Here is a 20,881-nt window from a genome sequence, read left to right on the forward strand (position 1 = left end):
ATTAGGCTGACAGGCCTGTAATTACTCCGCCTATCCCTTTCTCCCTTCTTAAACAAGGGTGCTACATTAGCAGTCCTCCAATCCTTCAGCATCATGTCCAACTCAAAAGAGGACTGGAAAATGATGGTCAAGGGCTCTGCTATTTCCTCTTTTACTTCGCTCAACAACCTGGGATGCATTTCACCTGGGCCTGGGGACTTATCTACGTTCAAAGCTCTTAAACCCCTTAATACTTCCTCTCTCTCTATATTTATTTCATCCAGAATATCACACTCCTCCTCGATAGCAGTATCTGCATTACCCCTTTCCTTTGTGAAAACAGATGCAAAATATTCGTTAAGAACCCTACCAACATCTTCCGCCTCCACACAAAGCTTACCCTCATGGTCTCTAATAGGCCCTACCTTTCTTTAGTTACCCTCTTACTCTTAATATATTTATAGGACATCTTAGGATTTTCTTTAATTTTACTGGCCAAGAATTTCTCATGCTCTCTCTTAACATTCCTAATATCCTTTTTAATTTTGCCTCTTAGCTTCCTATATTCCTCAAAGATTCTAAAGTATTTAGCTGTTGGTATAGATCATAAGCATCCCTTTTTTTCTTAATCCTCCCCTGTGAGTCCCTAGACATCCAGGGGACTCTAGAATTATTTTTCCCAACCTGTTTCTTTAAGGGCACAAGTTTGGCCTGAGCCTTCCGGATTGCCTCATTGAATGCCTCCCACTGTTTCAACACTGATTTACCCACAAGTAGCTGTTTCCAGGCCAAATCACTCCTTAACTTAGCAAAATTAGCTCTTCCCCAATTCTGAACTTTTATTCCAGGCCTATCACATATCCTTATCCATAACCAACTTGAATCTGACTGAATTATGGTCTCTGGCACTCAAGTGCTCTCCCACTAATTTAAAAATTTGCCCAACTTAATTCCCCAAAACTAAATCCAAAACCGCCCTCTCTTATGTTGGGCTTGCTACATACTGACTAAAGAAGTTCTCTTGAACGCATTTCAAGAATTCCGCACCCTCTATACCCTTCACACTAAATTTGTCCCAATCAATATTTGGATAGTTAAAATCCCCTACTATTACTACCCTATGGTTTTTAGACTTAAGAGCAATTTGCCTACATATTTGCTCCTCTATCTCCCTCCCACTGTTTGGGGGTCTATAATACACACCCAGCAGTGTAATCGCCCCTTTTTTATTTTTCAATTCAACCCATATGGCCTCAGTTGATGATCCATCTAACATATCATCCCTCCTCACCACTGAAATAGTTTCTTTAATCAGTACCACAACCGCCCCCCCCCCCCACTTTTTTTTACCCCCCTCTCTATCTTGTTTAAAAATCCTATAGCCAGGAATATTGATCTGCCAAACCTGCCCCTCTTTCAACCATGTTTCTGTAATGGCTATAATGTCATACTCCCAAGTGTCTACCTGTGCTCTTAGCTCAACCGCCTTATTCGCTATACTCCTTGCATTAAAGTATATACCATTTAGCACAGGAAGACCTCCTTGCTTACTACATACTAAGCCCTGTTTCCTCAGTCTTACAGATTTGCTTTCCAGATTCTTGCTATCAAATTTCTGCTTTACTTCCTTCCCTTTTGAATTTGTTCTCAGGTTCCCATCCCCTTGCCAAGCTAGTTTAAACTTTCCCCAACAGCACAAGCAAAACTCCCCGTGAGGATATTGGTCCCGGCGCTGTTGAGGTGCAACTCGTTCGGTTTGTACAGGTCCCATCTCTTCCCAGAAGCGGTCCCAATGCTTCAAGAATTTAAAGCCCTCCCTCCTACACCAACTTTCTCCACTTCTTGCTCCTCCTGTATAAACCTTTGTTTTTCACCAGGTTTTTGATCACTCCAATTGATCTAGCCTTTCATGGCTCGGTTTTCATTTTGACTTATGAAGCTTCTTAAGCCTTTTATTTGTACATTATAGGTGCTATATAAAAGCAAATTCTGTTTTTTTTAATCCTGACCACTGACTAGACACAGCGCCCCTCTTGAATTGGATGAACATTCCTTTGGAAATTCCTCTTGCCTTCGGGGAGCTAGAGAATGGGGAGGAGTTCCACAGGCATGGGCAAAGATATCTGTGGTATCATTGGCTGTAAATTTGGGACGTCCTGAGGTCGTGAAAGGTGCTCTATAAAATGCAAGTTCTTCTTCCTTTCTTTTATATATCTCTCTCAGTTTTTCTTTCAGTCTTGATATTAACTTTTTCCTCACATTTTGGGGGTTTGCAGTTTCCAGTCCAAAATGACCGCTAATTACTGCTCTGTGCACATTTCGTGTCAACCTCCCTCATTCTAAATCCCTGTGTCCACATTTATAATGGGAACTGCCTATGTAAACATGTCACACTGTAATTTTACCCTCCCACCAATGATCGTGCTGCACCACCTCAATTTTGCAACTCCCAGCTCTTCATCGTACACTGCAGACAAACTTTTTTGTGCCAATCAACTCTCGTTCTCTGCTTCCCAAATGTCCATAAGTTCTATTATTTAACAGTGAGCAATAATATAAAATCAATTTATTATGTAAAAATGGACAGAATGTGTTACTTTAAAATGCAGTCTGAATAACGTCTGCATGCTCTGGTTCAATAAGACCCGCTGTCTAATCTCACTTGACCTGTAGACTACTTGTGGCCTTGACTCCCCATGAGTGACACCACAGGAGATCGACAGGTCTTTGTTAAATGTCTCAAGCAGCAATTTCTAGGTCTGTTCTGAGTTTTGAGATTCTAATGACATTTGTACAGTTGGCGGTAATATACAATCAGTCTGACCACCTTACATCAACTTAACCTCTTCCCTGATTTTATTTAAATGAAAATTGTTTCATTTTCTGCTATGTGCCACCAAGTTCTGTGAAGCCTTGATTGATGCAGCCCAGGAAAGCCTCAAGTGGATTTGATGATACATTGTGTCACAGCTTTTGATTTTGTTTTGTTTCTTTTGTTTAAAGCAGTACTAAGGTGGAATTCACTCCAGTGAAAAAGTGCATCAATATTACGACTCTGTCGTGTGACCTATCACAGAGTTTTAACGATCCTTTCGATATTTACTGGGTACAGGTTGAAAGTGTCACCAACACATCCAAATCCACGTGGGTGGAATCAAACGAGCTTCAGCCAATCCGTGACAGTGAGTGCTTTACTCTTTTGTTTTAAACTCTGTGGTAATTTATCACTAGCAAAGACCAATACAATCACTTCTTGTTTGCACATAAATCTAACCAGTGTTAGCTGTGACTCAGTGGTAGCATTCTTGACTCTTGAGTCAGAAAGTTCTGGGTTCAAGTCCTATTCCAGAGACGTGAGCACATAACCTAGGCTGACACCTCACTGCAGTACTAAGGGAATGCTGCAGATCGGCGTGCTGTCTTTCAAATCAGACGTTAAACCGAGGCCCTTCTCAGGTGGATGGTAAAGATCTCATGGTGCTACTCGAAGAAGAGCAGGATAGTTCAATGGAGAGTAAAATCATGCAGGGTGTGAACGGTGGATAAGGTTAAAGTTCCCCGCTTAGTTTTTTTTGATCAGAGCAACTAGACAAACCATTGGAGCTTCAATTTTGAATGTTATGACCTGATTACCATGATGGTGCTACAGTCTGGTAACACACTCTAATTGCATTGTATTCCAAATGTACCGTCCTTCTTCTCTGCCAGAGGCTGCAGCCTGAGTTCATTATTTTGTGGCTCCTGGCACAGTCTCTACTTCTTAATGAGACTTCCGGCTGGAAGTTTGTGGTTCTGGCAGGCATGCACTGGCAGATACGTGATTCAGCACCAGATCAACAACCTGAGCTATTTACTGTCCTCTTTTCTGATAAGCAAATATTCGGCTGTGTTAGTTCTGTACTCATCGGGCAACACATTGAGCAAGTTTGGTGACATAGAAGCAAATCAAAATCTGTTAATTCGGATTTGGGAAGCAATCATTGCCAAGGAAAAAAAAGTAATCATTGTAATTGATCAATGGTGCTGGAAATGTGCCAGGTTACACAGCCTCCAGCTGCTCTGATCAAACACTCTTCTCTCCTATTTTCATGTGGCCTAACATTAATTTAGTGGAAGTTTCTAGTTAGATTTATAGCTGAATCCCTGTAGGGATTTAAATATAGTCAGCTGACTGATGATCATTAGAACTTACTTTCAATGGACTGTAGAGGTACAGATGATCTTTAGTGCAGCTGGAATTTTATTATTGCTGGGGCTGGTGCGAGATGGTCAAAGCAACAAGATGCTGATTACAACAACAACAACTTGCATTTATATAGCGCCTTTAACGTAACAAAACGTCAGACAGAAATTGACACCGAGCCAAAGAAGGAGACGTTACAACAGCTGACCAAACGTTTGGTCAAAGAGGTAAGTTGTAAGTCAAGTTTTAAAGGAAGAGAAGAGGTGGAGAGGCGCAGAGATTTTAAGGGAGGTTAAAAAGAAAACTCACGAATGGTGTAAATAAAATAAAAAATAGAAACTGTGAGAAAAGCACAGCAGGTCTGTCAGGCCCTGTAAGAGAAAGATCGATTAACATGTGAGAGTAACCCTTCTGTTACGTCTCAATTCATTGGAAGATAAGTTACTAGGATAGTTAATGGAGTAGAGCATAGTGATGAACTTGTGACACAAATTTCATCACTTATCACACCTGTTGCTAACATTTTTCTTAAAAAATGTTACCATAAAATGAACACTAAAGGTGCTGGGGTGGCACCCCATATTGGAGCATCAGTGGTGGGAGGCCTGGGGTGGAGAGGCAATGTTTAATTCCCTAGTATGCCGAGTCCTGCGTCTAGACTGTGCGAGGAGATGCTGAGTGGAGACTTGGTGGTGCCTAGCAGGAGAAGATAAGTTTGAAATGGAATCCTCCTTTGGACCGTTACCATGCATCTCCCAGCAGTCAGTCAAGAGCAGCATTAGAAGCATCATCATAGGCAGTCCCTCAAAATGAGGATGACTTGCTTCCACGCCAAAAAGGGATGAGTTCACAGGTGTTTCAATGAAGGACCTAATATTCCAGATCCCGAACTATATCTTGAAGGGTGGAAGATGCCTGTGCGTGGATTTTTTTAACATGTGGTGGCCGTTGCACACCAGCCACCACACGGGCTTGACAGAGCTAGGTCTTGGTCCAGTGGCAAGGATTAACTTAGACAACTGGAAACCAGCTCTGCTGCACGGACCTAGTGCGCACACATATCACAGTGTGTGCTGGCCCATGCTGCTTCTAGGCCCCGAACTCTGGCCTCGCCTGGGCCCCGATCACATCCCTCTATGAACTCTTGCCACTCCTTCGCTCCAACCTCGCCACTCCTGCTGTACCTGCCCACACTGCAGTCAGCCATTGCCCTCCTGCAGCAGTACCTCAATACACACTTGGGGGACACGAGGCCTCGAGTCTTGCCGATCCGCACCCATGTTGTCTGGGTTTTCATAAATAGCATGTTCCTACCAGGAGAGAGGACACACTTGCATCTATTTCACAATGGTTTAGAGACTTAATAACACTGATGGGTTTCTCGACATGTCACTCATTAAAAAAAACCTCTCCCTAGTTATAATATTTGGCCTGGACAATGGCAGCATTGTATGATTTCTACATGGATGATCCGATTCAGAATTTTTTCCATTGGCTTACTGCAACGTTGAGACACATATAAAGTTCAAAAAGAAACTGTGCATATCTAGTTCTGATCTCCCTCCAGAGATGCTAGGATTGACAGCGAGAGCTGCAGCAATCCCAGAATCCCATCTGATGCAGCACAATGATGGACCCATTAGCTCCGCACCAGCATGAGAAGCCTGGCGACAATTGAACTAAAGCTCGAGAAATGGTGCAGTGATGGGAGAAGGGCAGTGCGCGCTGTGGAACCAAGCCAGAGGTTTGATGACCAATCAGTGCTGAGTTAGTTGATCTTAACAGTTGGAATGGTACAACGGTTTCAGCATCCTCACGGAGAAGAAAATGAGCCAAGGTGCTCAGTGCAAACATTAGAAACAATGAAGTACTGAAACACATGGCGGGGAAGTTCCTAACGCAACAGTCGTGCCCCTCCAAGGACAGAACCATTCCACAGTTGCTGACAACATTTAATATGAAAGGACAGGTGCATCTTTAAAGCTGGAATTAGTTTAGTAGTTACTTATAATCACCGGCTTTGTGATGAGATGGTAAACGCACATGAATGACCTTACGGGTCAGTACCCACTCATCAAGATGAAAGATTATTATGATAGAAAAACTGGTTAGCATTTTTATCTTCGTAAGAAAGTGATCTACCTGAAATTCTGGTTTGGTTATTTTTTACTGCTTTGATTGTATATTTGTTTCTCAGATTTGTTATTACAGCAGATTAATGCTTCTTTTAAATAGTACTAAATGAATCTTCAAAACTTGTGAAATTGATTCCTTACGAAATTTATTTTGTGTTATGGCACATTTTGTATCTTATTACTTTACACGTTATTGGCATTATGTGTCAACCTCTGCATTTTATACTGTAGCCTGGGAATGAACTATACAATTGATATACTTAACATAAGGTTAATGTAATAACAAGTAACTTTACTTTGTCCAAAAGTCAATGAGACAGTGGTGACATCTTGATATCCATGGGTGCTGAACTAGGGAGAACAGAAAGAAGTCATCAAAATAAATCAGATGATAATGCAATTTTTAAGACTGGCCATGACTAGACCCACTAATTTATGGTGACTAAATAAATGTTGATCAGGACACTGGGGAGAACTTCTTCAAATAGTGCCATTGGATCGTTTATGTTCACCTGAGAAGGCAGACTCTTGGCTTGGTGTAAGGAATGTAAAATCATGTAGTTCCAACTGAACAAACTTGCAGGATCCTGTTTATTTCCTGGCATTTGAGCACAAAAATATGGACATTTCTCTGTTTGTTGTCCCCATCCGCCAGGTGGCTGAACTCCAGAGATAGGCAGATATTTTGCCCATACAGCTATGTGCCGTCCTCCTTTGTTGAATGCACAAAGTGAGTGAAGTAAGGTGAAGCAGTCAATGTCTACTTTGTTTTATGTCTTATTCTCCAACTGGGAAAATGGGGTGAATGGAAACTGACCCATTCACCCATTCCTTCGACGCACAGTGTTGAACACTGTCATGTATTCAACCAGCATTGTAACCCATGTATAAACTGACCTAAGTTGTACATCGTGAGAACACTGACCACTAGGTGGGAGACACTCCTAACCTGGACCTTCAGGTATAAAAGGGGAAGCTCCACCCACCTTCATCACTTGAGTGCTAAGGAATAAAGGACAGGTCACAGACTGACCTTCTCTCAAGCATGGGCCTCGTGTGCATTTATACTGTGTAGTAAGGACGTATCAATGGCGACAAGAAACTGGGATTTAAACCACGTGAGCATGGCCACTAGCAGAACAGACGAGAGGTACTGTGTTAAGGAATGGTTGGGAGAGATTCAACATTGTTAAAGCAGTACACAGTTCTCCAGGCAGACAAGGGCAGTCAGGCATGCCCCAACATGTAGTCGAACCCAGAGGGGGAGTTCGACAGAGACAATGGCAAGCTGAACAGCGATTCACGCCATTGCAAGGGACAATGCGGCCAGTAATGGGGCCATCAACACCTGTTAATGGTGCACTCAAGGACAATAACAGGGGCAGTCAGGGACGATCGACTGGCAAGGGACCTTTTGTTTCAAACCGCAACTCATGCTGGAGGCGTGGAGGCATACATTCAGCCGGACTTTGCAGAGATGAGCAAAATACCTGCAGAAATTGCAGAAATGGACACTGGTGGAAATTGCTGGAAGCTGAAGTTCAGCGAGTTCGTGTGGAGCACGTATACAGTTCATACACCAGGACGCCACCGATAATGATGAAAGTGCTCCTCAATGGCACCCCAGTATCAATGGAGTTAGACACGGGTGCCAGCCAGTCCCTGATGGGTATCAAACAGTTCGAAAAGTTGTGGGCATCCAAGGCCAGGAGGCCAAAATTATCGGCGATTGACGCACAGCTACGGACTTACACAAAACAGATCATTCCGGTGCTAGGCAGCGCCACGGTAGTCGTGACCCACAAAGATTCGGAGAACAGGTTGCCACTCTGGATTGTCCCAGGGGACGGTCCCGCACTACTGGGGAGGAGTTAGCTTGCTGTCATGAACTGGAAATGGGGCGATGTCAATGCAATTTCCTCTGTGGAGCGAGTATCATGCTCACAGGTCCTGGACAAATTTGACTCATTATTTCAACCCGGCATTGGCACTTTCATGGGGGCCAAGGTAGTGATTCACATAAACCCGGACGCCAGACCCGTACACCACAAGGCCAGAGCGATGCCGTACGTGATGCAGGAAAAGATAGAAGGCGAATTGGACCGCCTGTTGAGGGAAGGCATCATCTCGCCAGTCGAATTCAGTGATTGGGCAAGCCCGATTGTGCCGGTGCTCAAGGTGGATGGGTCGGTCAGGATATGTGGCGATTACAAGGCCACCATCAATCGGGTGTCACTCCAAGACCAGTACCCGCTACCGAGAGCGGAGGACCTCTTTGCGACGCTATCCGGTGGCAAACTTTTTTCAAAATTGGACCTGACCTCAGCTTACATGACCCAGGAGCTGGTGAGTGAGTCGAAGAAGCTGACCACCATCATGACACACAAAGTGTTGTTTGAGTACAACAGATGTCCGTTCGGGATTCGCTCGGCCGCCGCGATCTTCCAACGAAATATGGAAAGCCTCCTCAAGTCGATTCCAGGGACGGTGGTTTTTCAGGACGACATTCTCATTATGGGTTACGATACTGAAGAACACCTCCACAACCTGGAGGAGGTGCTACGCAGACTGGACCGGGTAGGTCTGCGACTGAAAAAGGCGAAGTGCGTCTTCCTAGCTCCAGAGGTAGAATTCCTGGGGATGAGGGTAGCAGCAGACGGGATCAGCCCTACTGCGTCCAAGACGGAAGCGATCCAGAGAGCACCCAGACCCCGTAACACGATGGAGCTGCGTTCGTTCCTGGGGCTCCTGAACTATTTTGGTAACTTTCTTCCCAAATTGAGCACGCTGCTAGAGCCGCTACACGTGCTCCTACGCAAAGGTCGCAAATGGGTCTGGGGGGACAGCCAAGAAAGGGCTTTTAATAGAGCACGCAATTTGTTATGTTCCAACAATCTGTTAACGCTATATGACCCATGTAAGAAACTTGTGTTAACGTGCGATGCGTCGTCCTATGGTGTCGGGTGTGTGTTGTAGCATGTCAATGCCAAGGGTCAGTTACAGCCGGTAGCTTATGCCTCCAGGAGTCTGTCCCAGCAGAAAGGAACTACGGGATAGTAGAAAAGGAGGCGCTCGCATGTGTATATGCGGTAAAGAAAATGCACCAGTACCTGTTTGGCAGGAAATTTGAGCTGGAGACAGATCACAAACCCCTAATGTCCCTTTTGGCCGACAACAAGGCCATAAATGCAAACGCATTAGCCCGCATACAAAGGTGAGCACTCACGTTAGCTGCCTATGACTACACAATTCGGCACAGACCGGGCACTGAAAACTGCGCCGATGCACTCAGCAGGCTCCCACTAGCCACCACTGAGGGGGGCTACCGAGCATGGTGCTGAGATGGTCATGGCTGTTGAAGCTTTCGGAAGCGAAGGCTCACCCATGACAGCCCGTCAGATTAAAGTCTGGACAAATAGAGACCCGCTATTGTCTCTAGTCAAGAAATGTGTCCTGAATGGGGACTGGGCAGCCACGTACAGGGCATGCCCTGAGAAATTTAAACCATTTCACAGGCGCAAGGATGAACTCTCGATTCAGGCCGATTGCCTACTGTGGGGAAACCGCGTAGTCATGCCCCAGATGGGCAGAGAGGTGTTCATCAGAGAACTCCACAATGGGCACCTGGGCATTGTCATGATGAAGACAATTGCCAGGTCACATGTTTGGTGGCCAGGGATAGAGGCAGATCTGGAACTTTGTGTTCGCAGGTGCAACACGTGTGCCCAGCTGGGCCATGCGCCCAGGGAAGCCCCCCTTAGCCCCTGGCCATGGCCCGCCAAGCCTTGGTCACGCATCCATGTGGACTACGCAGGTCCTTTCATGGGGAAAATGTTTTTGGTTGTAGTAGACGCCTACTCCAAATGGATCGAGTGTGATATTTTAAATTCAAGCACATCCTCTGCCACGGTAGAAAGTCTACGGGCAATGTTCGCCGCCCACGGTCTACCGGACATCTTGGTCAGCGACAATGGCCCGTGCTTCACAAGCACTGAATTCCAGGACTTAATGGCAGGCAATGGAATTAACCATGTTAGAACGGCACTGTTCAAGCCGGCCTCAAACGGCCAGGCAGAACGAGCAGTGCAGATAATCAAACAGGGGATGCTCAGATTCCAAGGGGGTTCCCTACAAACCCGCTTATCACGCCTTCTGTTGGCTTATAGATCCCGACCACACCCGCAGAGCTACTAATGAAAAGGACGCTCAAAACCCGATTATCCCTTATACACCCCACCATGAAAGAAATTGTCGAGAGCAGGTGCCAGTCACAATATCACTACCATGACAGGAATGCGAGGGCGCGATGTATTGATGTAAATGATCCTGTTTTTGTCCTCAACTACGCTGCAGGGCCCAAATGGCTCGCAGGCACTGTGGTTGCCAAAGAGGGAAATAGGATTCTGGTAGTTAAACTTACCAATGGACAAATCTGCCGCAAACATGTGGATCAAACAAAAAGGAGGTTCAGCAACCCCATAGAAGTAGCAGAGGAAGAACACGATATAGAGTTCACTCCACCACAGGTGACCGAACACCGGAACCAAAGGGAGGAGAGCCCAGTCACTGTGGGCAGTCCGGACAGGCCTGAGGCACTGCAAACAGCAGACACTCAGGCCAGCGCCCAACAACCGGAGCCCCAACTCAGGCGCTCTACAAGGGAGCGTAAACCACCAGAGAGACTCAACCTGTGATCCCAATAAAACTTTGGGGGGGGAGGTGATGTCATGTATTCAACCAGCATTGTAACCCATGTATAAACTGACCTAAGTTGTACACCGTGAGAACACTGACCACTAGGTGGGAGACACTCCTAACCTGGACCTTCAGGTATAAAAGGGGAAGCTCCACCCACCTTCATCACTTGAGTGCTAAGGAATAAAGGACAGGTCACAGACTGACCTTCTCTCAAGCATGGGCCTCGTGTGCATTTATACTGTGTAGTAAGGACGTATCAAACACAGTTGCCGGAAAAGTAATCTGCTTCTCCCTGCGGCACTCCTTAGAAAGGGAACAGCTTCAAATCTCTCCAAATCTTTCAACGTTATGGTTATGCTGATCGATTTAGATGAGGAAAGGTGGGAGGAGGCTCGAGTGGAGCATAAACGCCAGCATGGACTGGTTGGGCCGAATGGCCTGTTTTTGTGCTGTATATTCTATGTAAGCATCCTTCTCTTTGGAAGCTCAGATCTCCCAGCTGGGCTTCACTTACACCAGGTTTAGTTACGTACACCAGGTATACCTGAGCCGATGTCACACAGGGTGCAGAGTGAAGACTGGGCCATGGGAATGACTCCCCTGACTTAGGGAGCCCCTACCCTTGGCCCTTCCTCCCTCCCCTTACGTTGATGGTTTTGTAGCAGCAAGCTGAGGCTCTGCGAACTGTGGTTGAAAGCTAGGGTCTGGTGAAACACTCCCAGTCGAGTCTGCGGCCATTCCAAACTCATGGCAGGCATCTACTGGAAGGGACGAAGATTTTCGGGGCCCATATGTTTAAATATTACTCTTACTACTTATAAATATTGCTCCTAACATCTTCTCAACATTGGCAACTGTGGCAAAGCAGAGGCCAGCACATTCTAAAAGGAAATGTTAACTTTCAGTAGCAGGGCTGCCTATGGGGAGTGGGGTTGGGTGAGGGAGATGGGAGAGGGATGAGAATATTCCTGTACTTTTAGCACGGTTTTAGGAATTGACACATAAACCAGAAACATTATCCCATAAACTGCAGACGGAAGTTGTTTCTTCTGCATTAGAAAAGATGATTTATTTGTAACTTTGGAGAGATTACTAATACCTAATAATGACACCAATGATTTGATTGCTTTGTACATGCATTTGTTTAATCGTTTTTACTTTTCCTGTGTCAGAATTGAAAGACCCATCTTGTCATTATACTTCTAGTGCAGTACAGTATGCTTCCCGCTCCGAGATGAAAACATGTGGAACTCATCACTGCTCTCATTCAGGCTTCACTCTGTTTTTTTTCAAATAAATGTATGCAGGGAGGATGAGTCATCGTGAAGGAATGCCACAGATACTGCAGGATGAAAGCATTCTATGGGTGTAGCTATGCTTCTCGGCATTCACAATGACATTAAGAAACAAGGGGAAATATGTCACTTTGGGATGGAGCATTAGATTTTACTGAACAAACTGAGTGAAAATACTTTAGTCACCATACCTATTCCAATACACTGGATATTGACTTACGTCACAAGGGATAAATAGTTACCAAACACTGCAGTGTGATGATGTACACAATAATAATATCGGCATCAATAAGGGGAGGAGAATTTACATGATAGTATTCAATACATTATGGTAGCCGATGTATGCAGCAAAGGCTCTATGTTACAATTCCAGGGCCATGCTATTGTTTAGCTAGTTATTGAACCGAGAAAGGTGCATTCTTAATTGTAAGGGACGCAAGTTCCACGTACAGGAGTGACTAATGACACTGAAGTCGAGAAAATATCTAACATAAAAACCCAAAGACAGTGACACTATACTACACTAAAAAGTTCAGATCCTTTCATCTCCCTAATACTTTATTAATACATTTTTTTTAAAATTTCATGCAGACATCTTGGGTCCCCCGATTATCAATGTGAGCAGCAATAAACAGACCATTGATGTAAGTCTTGACATGCCGTCGACTCCACACAAACGAAAGGATAATGGTAAACTAAAGACAGTGAAAGATATTGATCGGACATTAATTTATGTTGTTACTTTACTCGACAAAGATGGCAAACAACTTGCGGTAATTACAATTATTTATTCATATTATTCTGGCAAGATTCATTTTTTGTTTTATAACATTTCTTTTGAGACTATTGACAGTGTAAAAGGTAATATTGTTTTGGAAATATATATAAATATAATATATATAAAATATATGATAGACATACCATGCATACATATACTCTAACCAACTGCGGTGCCACAAAGCAGAATAGGAGCTTGGCCATCATTAAAACAGCCAATTTTACTCTGCTTTGAGACGTCCGGTGGTCATTAAAGGTGCTATATAAATGCAAGTCTGTCTGTCTGTCTGTCATATTCAGGACCAAATTGGCACCAAGTTCACTTTAAGAAGTCGGCTCCTTTACTGTGGTAGGAATTAAGCTTACACCATAGAAAAATGCTATCCCAGCATCTGAACTGTATTAGACATGGATGGGTCAACCATAATCTGTAACGGGCTTTAGGCTCTGAATGGTCTACTCCTGTTCCCATGTTCCTAAATTATATTTAGCAAAATAACACCTTTAATAACAATATTCATGCCACTTCCAAGACATTGCTGGGTGAGTGTTGGCCTATCTGGTAGCAATTTGGTAATTTAGGATTATGCTAATTTTTCAGCTATGTCATTCAGCAAGCTTCAAGATATTGATATGCGAGATGGAAAATGTGTACTGTTCAACTTGGCTCGAAGGCTTGAAAAGTCAGGTCAAATATTTTGATGATCTGCCTGCTGGCCTCAGAACATCTATTTAGGAAACCTGGACACATATTATTGGCCTCATACAAACTCAATCACGGTGCTCCTGCACCCTGATCAGATTATTCGTTCTCCCCTGTAACTGCAGTGTGTTTCCTGTATATAAGTACGTGTGGATTGCACTAAGATAAATATGCAAAACAAGTGTCTTCATGTTTTTTTCCAACTAGATTATCAAATAAACATTTATAATTTACTCTTGTCTTATGTCTCACCTTAATCTCTGCTTTCCTCAGTTATTGCTTTCATTGCTCACTGAGGTTTACTTCTTGGGATGTCTAAGTTCCGTTCCTTTCTCTGTGTCGTTTTGTTGTTTGTCATGTATATCATTCTTGTTTATTGTACTTGTTTCACTGACTCATTTCCCTTCATTCGGTCCATCCTGCCTGTGCTGGCTCTTTGAAAGAGCATAGAGGGAATTTTGGGGGGGAAATGGGGCATGACTCTCCATCACAAGACTGAGGTTGTGTTCATAACTGGAAGAGCATCAAAAGTAGTATCATGCCTGTTCCTATCAAATATTAATGTTTGTTCAACTGATTTTTCAAATTTCTATGGCGAATATTGACTTGGTTTGCATGGGAGACACAGAGACGTAGACAGTTAGCCACATCAGGGTCACCTGTGAATGTGGAAGATCTCTGTGACCTAACCTTAAAAGAAAACACAGTCGTTGAGGATTAACTTTATTTCAAAGTTTTCAAATTTTCTCTTGTGGACGATATCAGATTGTAAGATTGCATGCTTGGGCAAGATTTGTTTTGTACTTTAGATGTAAAACGTAAAGTGGCAAATATCAATTTATGGTATTACAAATTATGGAATATATTAAGTAAATTAAACTCCTTAAGACTTGCTGCTGTATTGCAGATGAATTTGCTTCTTCAGGCACAATGTTCTCAGAGGTTTGTTTCAATGTTACTATCAAAGATTGACCTAGTTACAGTCCCGACCACATCAGTGTTCAAACGTCGGACTTCCGATTGTTTACAAACCTAGCCATTGAAGTCAGCTTTCAGCCAATTAAAGCTAATTTTCTTTGGCAAATTCTCTTAACAAGAGAAGAGGAAAATAGATAAGTAAAATGTTTTCAAGTTATTTTAGTAGGAAATTGTTTGAATAAATAGTAGGACTACCTTCATAACATAGACTCCAGCAGTTCAAGAAGAGGGCTCACCACCACCTTCTCAAGGGCATCTAGGGATTGGCAATAAATGCTGGGCTTGCTGGCGACACCCATATCCCCGGAATGAATAAAAAATAAATTAGGTTATATTGTATAGAGGACAGTACAATTGAAGTTAAATAATGAAATGATGAAACAAGAGCAAGGGTAAACAGAGTTTACCTTTGCTCTTATTTCATAATTTCATTATTTAAGTTTAATTTCCATAAGTTATGATCATTTTGTAGCATTTTGCTAGTATTACAATAAAGAAGTTAGTCCTGACATTTAAGTGCCTTTAATTACCATAATAGTGTTTTTAGTATCAGTGTGTGAGGTGAATATTTAAAATACAGAAGGGACAGGGAAACAGTCATTTCCCTGAACCTTTCAGCAGTCTGATAGCTGAAGTACTAGTGTGATAAAATGAAGAAATTTGCAACGTAGATTATTAACCCTTCAAATAAATTGGACCAATTTCATCATCTAGGTGTTATTGGTGCAGCTGGTCTGTCACAAAGTAATAGAGCCACTTTAATGACATAAGTCAGTTAATCCTCAAAAGTTTTGCTATTTGACTGGCTGAAAATAATCCTTTGGAATCACATCAAATGGCAATATTTGCAAAGTTGTTCCCACCTCCAAAGTTGGCATGCAGGTACAGCAGGTGGTGAAGAAGGCAAATGGCATTTTGGCCTTCATAGCGAGAGGATTTGAGTATAGGAGCAGGGAGGTCTTACTGCAGTTGTACAGGGTCTTGGTGAGACCACACCTTGAGTATTATGTGCAGTTTTGGTCTCTAATCTGAGGAAGGACATTCTTACTATTGAGGGAGTGCAGCGAAGGTTCACCAGACTGATTCCTGGGATGGCAGGACTGACATATGAAGAAAAACTGGATCGTCTAAGCTTATATTCACTGGAATTTAGAAGAATGAAAGGGGATCTCATAGAAACATATAAAATTTTGACTGGATTGGACAGTTTAGATGCAGGAAGAATGTTCCTGATGTTGTGGAAGTCCAGAACCAGAGGACACAGTCTAAGGATAAGGGGTAAGCCATTTAGGACCGAGATGAGGAGAAACTTCTACATTCAGAGAATTGTGAACCTGTGAAATTCTCTACCATAGACAGTTGTTGAGGCCAATTCGTGAGATATATTGAAAAGGGAGTTAGATGTGGCCCTTACGGCTAAAGTGATCAAGGGGTATGGAGAGAAAGCAGGAATGGGGTACTGAAATTGCATGATCAGCCATGATCATATTGAATGGTGGTGCAGACTCGAAGGGCCGAATGGCCTACCCCTGCACCTATTTTCTATGTTTCTATGCCAGTGGATGCAGAGCAATAGGAAAGACAGGTTTTAACGTTAGAAGGTATAGAGAAGAGTGAAGGTTAGAATGGGAAGAGTAGGTTAGGGAAACAGTGAAATTAAAATAAAGCGGGATTGAGAGTGAATGGAAGGAAAAACAAATGCAATGTTCAAAATGTAATTTTTATCTAAAATTGTGTCTTGGCATTTCTTTTAGCAGCTTCGATTTAAAATAACAGTAATAAACCTATTCCTGATGTTTGAGTAGTTTTATTACTGTAATGTTAGTTTTGTTTTTCCAATGGTACAACACATCAGCTGAAAATGAATAAAAGTCGTCTGCCCAGGGATTCAGGAGTTTCCTTGAACTTGCTGGCAGTCTAAAGGTTAAATAAATAATATCCTTGAATATTGTATGAATTTGATTGTGAAACTTATATATAGTATTTGATGAGTCAGTGATGGCTAGTCATTCGGTTTTAGTTTTAGTCACTGTGGTTTTCTTCTGTCTGAATCATGTGTCAATTGTTCCGATTTATTCTACTTTCTGAGTTAGTTGTTTTGTAATGATGAGCACTAAAGAGAGGGTTATAGGTTGGTTTACATTGTTTGTGTGTTTGGTGAAATTAATTGGACTACATGTCATTGTGAGATATTTAACTTTTTATGGTGCAATTTTATATTTACTATTTGTTAACTGATGATGTTTGAAAAATAGTGCTATGTATTGGTGAAAGAACTATTTATGTAATGTATATCAGTATAAGGATGTCATGTATATCTGTGTAAGGTCTACCTATGTAATACATATGAATGTATGGATTATATAATTTCTATTAATGTACGGACTAGATATGTAACTTATATCAGTGTCAGGGCAAGCTATGTAATATATTATCCTAATAGTCTTTTAATTTGTCAGTTTAATAATTTGTTTTGGGCACAGTGTTAACTTCTTATAATGAAGTCACTGTAGGCACATACATTAGGGTAACTTTTGTGACTCCAGACTACCATTGCAGTGTTGCTTGACTGGAATATAAATTGGAGAATTCACAGTGCTCCTAATTTTCTGGTGATTTGTTTGCATGACTTGAAAGTGAGGAGTACTAAGAATCTGATGTTCTGCTTTCTGTGCCCAGTTCTCTGATCCACTCTCCCATGATGTGAGATTCCATGTCAGGTTTACTGTGCTTTTCAGCACAAAGCTACTGATGCTGCCTTCATCCACCTGCATTCTGATACTTTGGAGGAAGTTAGCAGATCCTGCAGTCACCAGATGATAAACACATGATCCACTCACCAGAGGCCCAAGTTTCCCCAGGAGTTGCTCCTTTTTTTTTGGAGCAACTTGATTTTTCTGGACTATCTTTTTAGTTGCAATTCTTGCCATTTAATTTGCACCAGTGTAAGTGAGTTAGTTAGGTTTTTTTTTAGTTCAGTTTTTTTTTCAAAAGGGGGCGTTCCCAGCCACTTACCCCTGTTTTAGGCGTTTGGCCAGCAAATAGTTGCTCCAAACTAACTTAGGCCAGTGTATGATGCCACTTCTGTCCGCACAGAAAAACCTTACCTAGAGTTAAGGAATCGGCGCAAGTAACTACATTTAAAGCACCACCAAGCACCAAACAAAGCACAAAAAGTAATAAGCATTCAATAAAAAATAAAGAACTGAAGTAAATAATTCAATTAACAAGCAAAGAACTGAAGTAAATCTTACCTTGAACTAAAGTCGGCAGCGGCTGTCTGTGCAGGAGTCCCTTCGGCCTGGGATAGGGGAGGGAAAACGCGGCATCCTAAAGGAGGGAGTGAGAAGGCTGGGGGTGGGGGTTGCTGGGGGTGGTGGGTGCTGGCATCTGATAGACCATTGCACATGCGCGACCGCTCCATCGCGCATGCGCAATGCTGCTGGCACTGAAACCGATGCTGGACCCTAGCCCCGCCCCCCTGCCGGCTCTCTCTAGCCAGCACGTCCCTAGCTCCGCCCCCCCTCACTCTCATGTGTCACGCTGCGGCTGAAGACACCCCGAGGATCGGCTAGAATTGCAGGTTATCTTTTTGGCGCATTTTTTCTCCCAGGAAGTCGGTGGACCTCTGTGAGATGCATGGTTTTTTAAGGGGGGGAAACTTCAGCCCCAGATCGTTAAACACGCAGTTTCACATTTCCAAGTATCTGAGAGCAGCTGTTGGGTGTAAAATTTCTCTTGGTTCTGTCAGTTGACCTTTGATGAGCAAAATTTCACCATGACTGAAATTTATTTTGAAGGTTTCATTTTTACTGTTAATATAGGAAAAATATGTTGTGATAATAACGTTACTATGAAGGTTTTCTGTGTTATAAATGATTTGTACTGTTTTGCTGTGGATGTGCATACATATCTACATTTACACAGCCTAAAACTGTTAGCATATAATTAAGGACTAGTTGTTTGATGTCTCTCAGTTTCATGACTTGCTGTATAATATACATGAGATTAATGGCTGTGCTTTTCCCACCAGCATCATAAAATAACGCCTGAGTCGGGGAAAGGATATTATCACTTTGAAAATCTAAAACCCAAGTTTATTTACTGCGTTGTAGCAAAACTTGAGTCAACATCTGGTCATCCCAGTAAGGATTCTCCAAAAATCTGCAGAAATACCTCACCCGAAAATACAGGTGCATAACTTTTATGCTTCCCTATTGAATTGTGCTGAATAATGTATTTTTGTTACGTCTTGCTCACTTTAGAATAATCTTGCTACCAAAAAAAGTGTCAACAAATTGCTGCTGGTGAAGTATGAATAATTCTTCACCCCAGAGAGCCTTCGTTTAAGGCTTTGCGAACTAGAGAGAAACAGTCATTGTCACAAGGCCCATTTGGTGGCGATGACGATGGTTGGTCGAGGCTGGCCAATATTCAGAGCTCAAATTGGCAACAGCAGAAGCGTGGCTATCTTACTGCTTGTGGCACCTGGCTTGAGGCTTTTTTTCAAGAAGGCAAAATTACTACAATTTGAATCTGGCTTCTCTGATATAGAAAGAACTTGAATTTATATGGCTCCTTTCATGATTTCTGGATGTTCCAAACCCTACACAGCCAATTAAGTATTTTTTCCTGACGTGTAGTCACTATTGTAATGTAGGGAAACAAGGCAGCTAACTTGCACATGGCACAATACCACAAACAGTAATAAGATCATTCACCAGATAATTTATTTTTGGTGGTGTTGGTTGAGGGATAAATGTTGGCCAGGACACTTAGTTAGCTCCTCTGTTCTTCATCAAATATTGCCAGAGGATCTTTGATGTCCACCTGAGAGGGAAGATGGAGCCTCACCCAAAAGATGGCACCTCCGGCAGTGCAGCACTCCATCAATACTGCACCAAAGTATCAGCCTGTGCTGAAGTCTCTGGAGTGGGGATTCGTTTAACTTAAATATATTTGCCCTTTGAGAGTTTCCATTGGGGCTGTCAGTAACTATTACTCACATTTCTCCATATAAATCAAATCACCCAAAATATTTTTTGAAAAACCTTTTGTGTGCCATCTTAAATTGTCACCAGCTGAGAAACTTAGTACTGGAGACATGATTTTTAACATAATGGCCTGGATTTTCTGTTCCCCATGACGGCGTATGCACAGTGCGAAAACCCAGAACTTGCGATTTGTCAAAGTTTGTCTTGACCGGTCATCTGCACCGACCCAAAAATGACTTTCACTGGAGCAGAGTTGGGCTATTTGGCACAGCAGGCATAAGGCCTGCTTTCACCAGTATAAGGGTTAATATAAATGTTAAATGAAAAATAAAAAAATTAAAAATCATACGCAATCATTTCAAATTAGTTTATGTAATTTTTGGCCCGGATTAAATTTTTAAAATTATTTTTCTACAATTAAATTTTTATTGTAAATGCTTCACTAAGGGGGCTTTTAATTAAATTTGAAAATGGGAACATTTATTTTTATTCCCGTTGCGTAAATTATTTAATTATTTGGGGATTGGGTTCATGCTGCGGGGATGTCGTTCTTAATGGAATCCCAATAAGCATGATGAAGAATCCCCCTTTCTGATAGGAGGACCTGGCCCACGTGATCCCAGGGATGCTTCCAAAACACCTGCGTCCCTGGGATCCGTGGGTCTTTACGTAGGCATACGCCTGCAGGCCCAGGACCCAGAGTCTCCGAAGCCTGGGAACCAGCAGGTAGGACTGGATTGTTTTATCGGGTCAGAGGCGTACTCCAGAGGTACATCTCCAACCACAAATTCCGGCCCAATAAAGACATTCAAAGTTACAAAATTTACAATAAATCATTAAATGTAACACTGCAATAAAATAGGACTATCTGTATTTGAAATGGCTGTAACATTACGTTCCATTGGAGGTCTATCTCATCTCATCCGTCCGTCCATCCATCCCAGGAATTTGTACTCTTACAACCGTGATTCATACCCTTGACTGTGAGCAATGCAAATCTATTTGTATTCATGTATAAGCTGAAGATAGCAGTGGAACTTAAATCAGAAATAATGACTTTGTTTTTTTGTGGCATTTTCTGTATGTCTTCTCTGTCTAAGTGCCTAAGTAGAGGTCTTAAATTTGTTGTCTGTATCTTC

General features: G+C 42.6%; 1 pseudogene; it reads left to right on the top strand.

Annotated features, from left to right (window-relative positions):
- LOC139265193 (interferon gamma receptor 1-like) overlaps positions 1 to 20,881 on the top strand; it is a 44,283-nt pseudogene that overhangs the window by 15,313 nt on the left and 8,089 nt on the right.

Source organism: Pristiophorus japonicus, chromosome 6, assembly GCF_044704955.1.
Source record: "Pristiophorus japonicus isolate sPriJap1 chromosome 6, sPriJap1.hap1, whole genome shotgun sequence".
NCBI classification, from domain to species: domain Eukaryota; kingdom Metazoa; phylum Chordata; class Chondrichthyes; family Pristiophoridae; genus Pristiophorus; species Pristiophorus japonicus.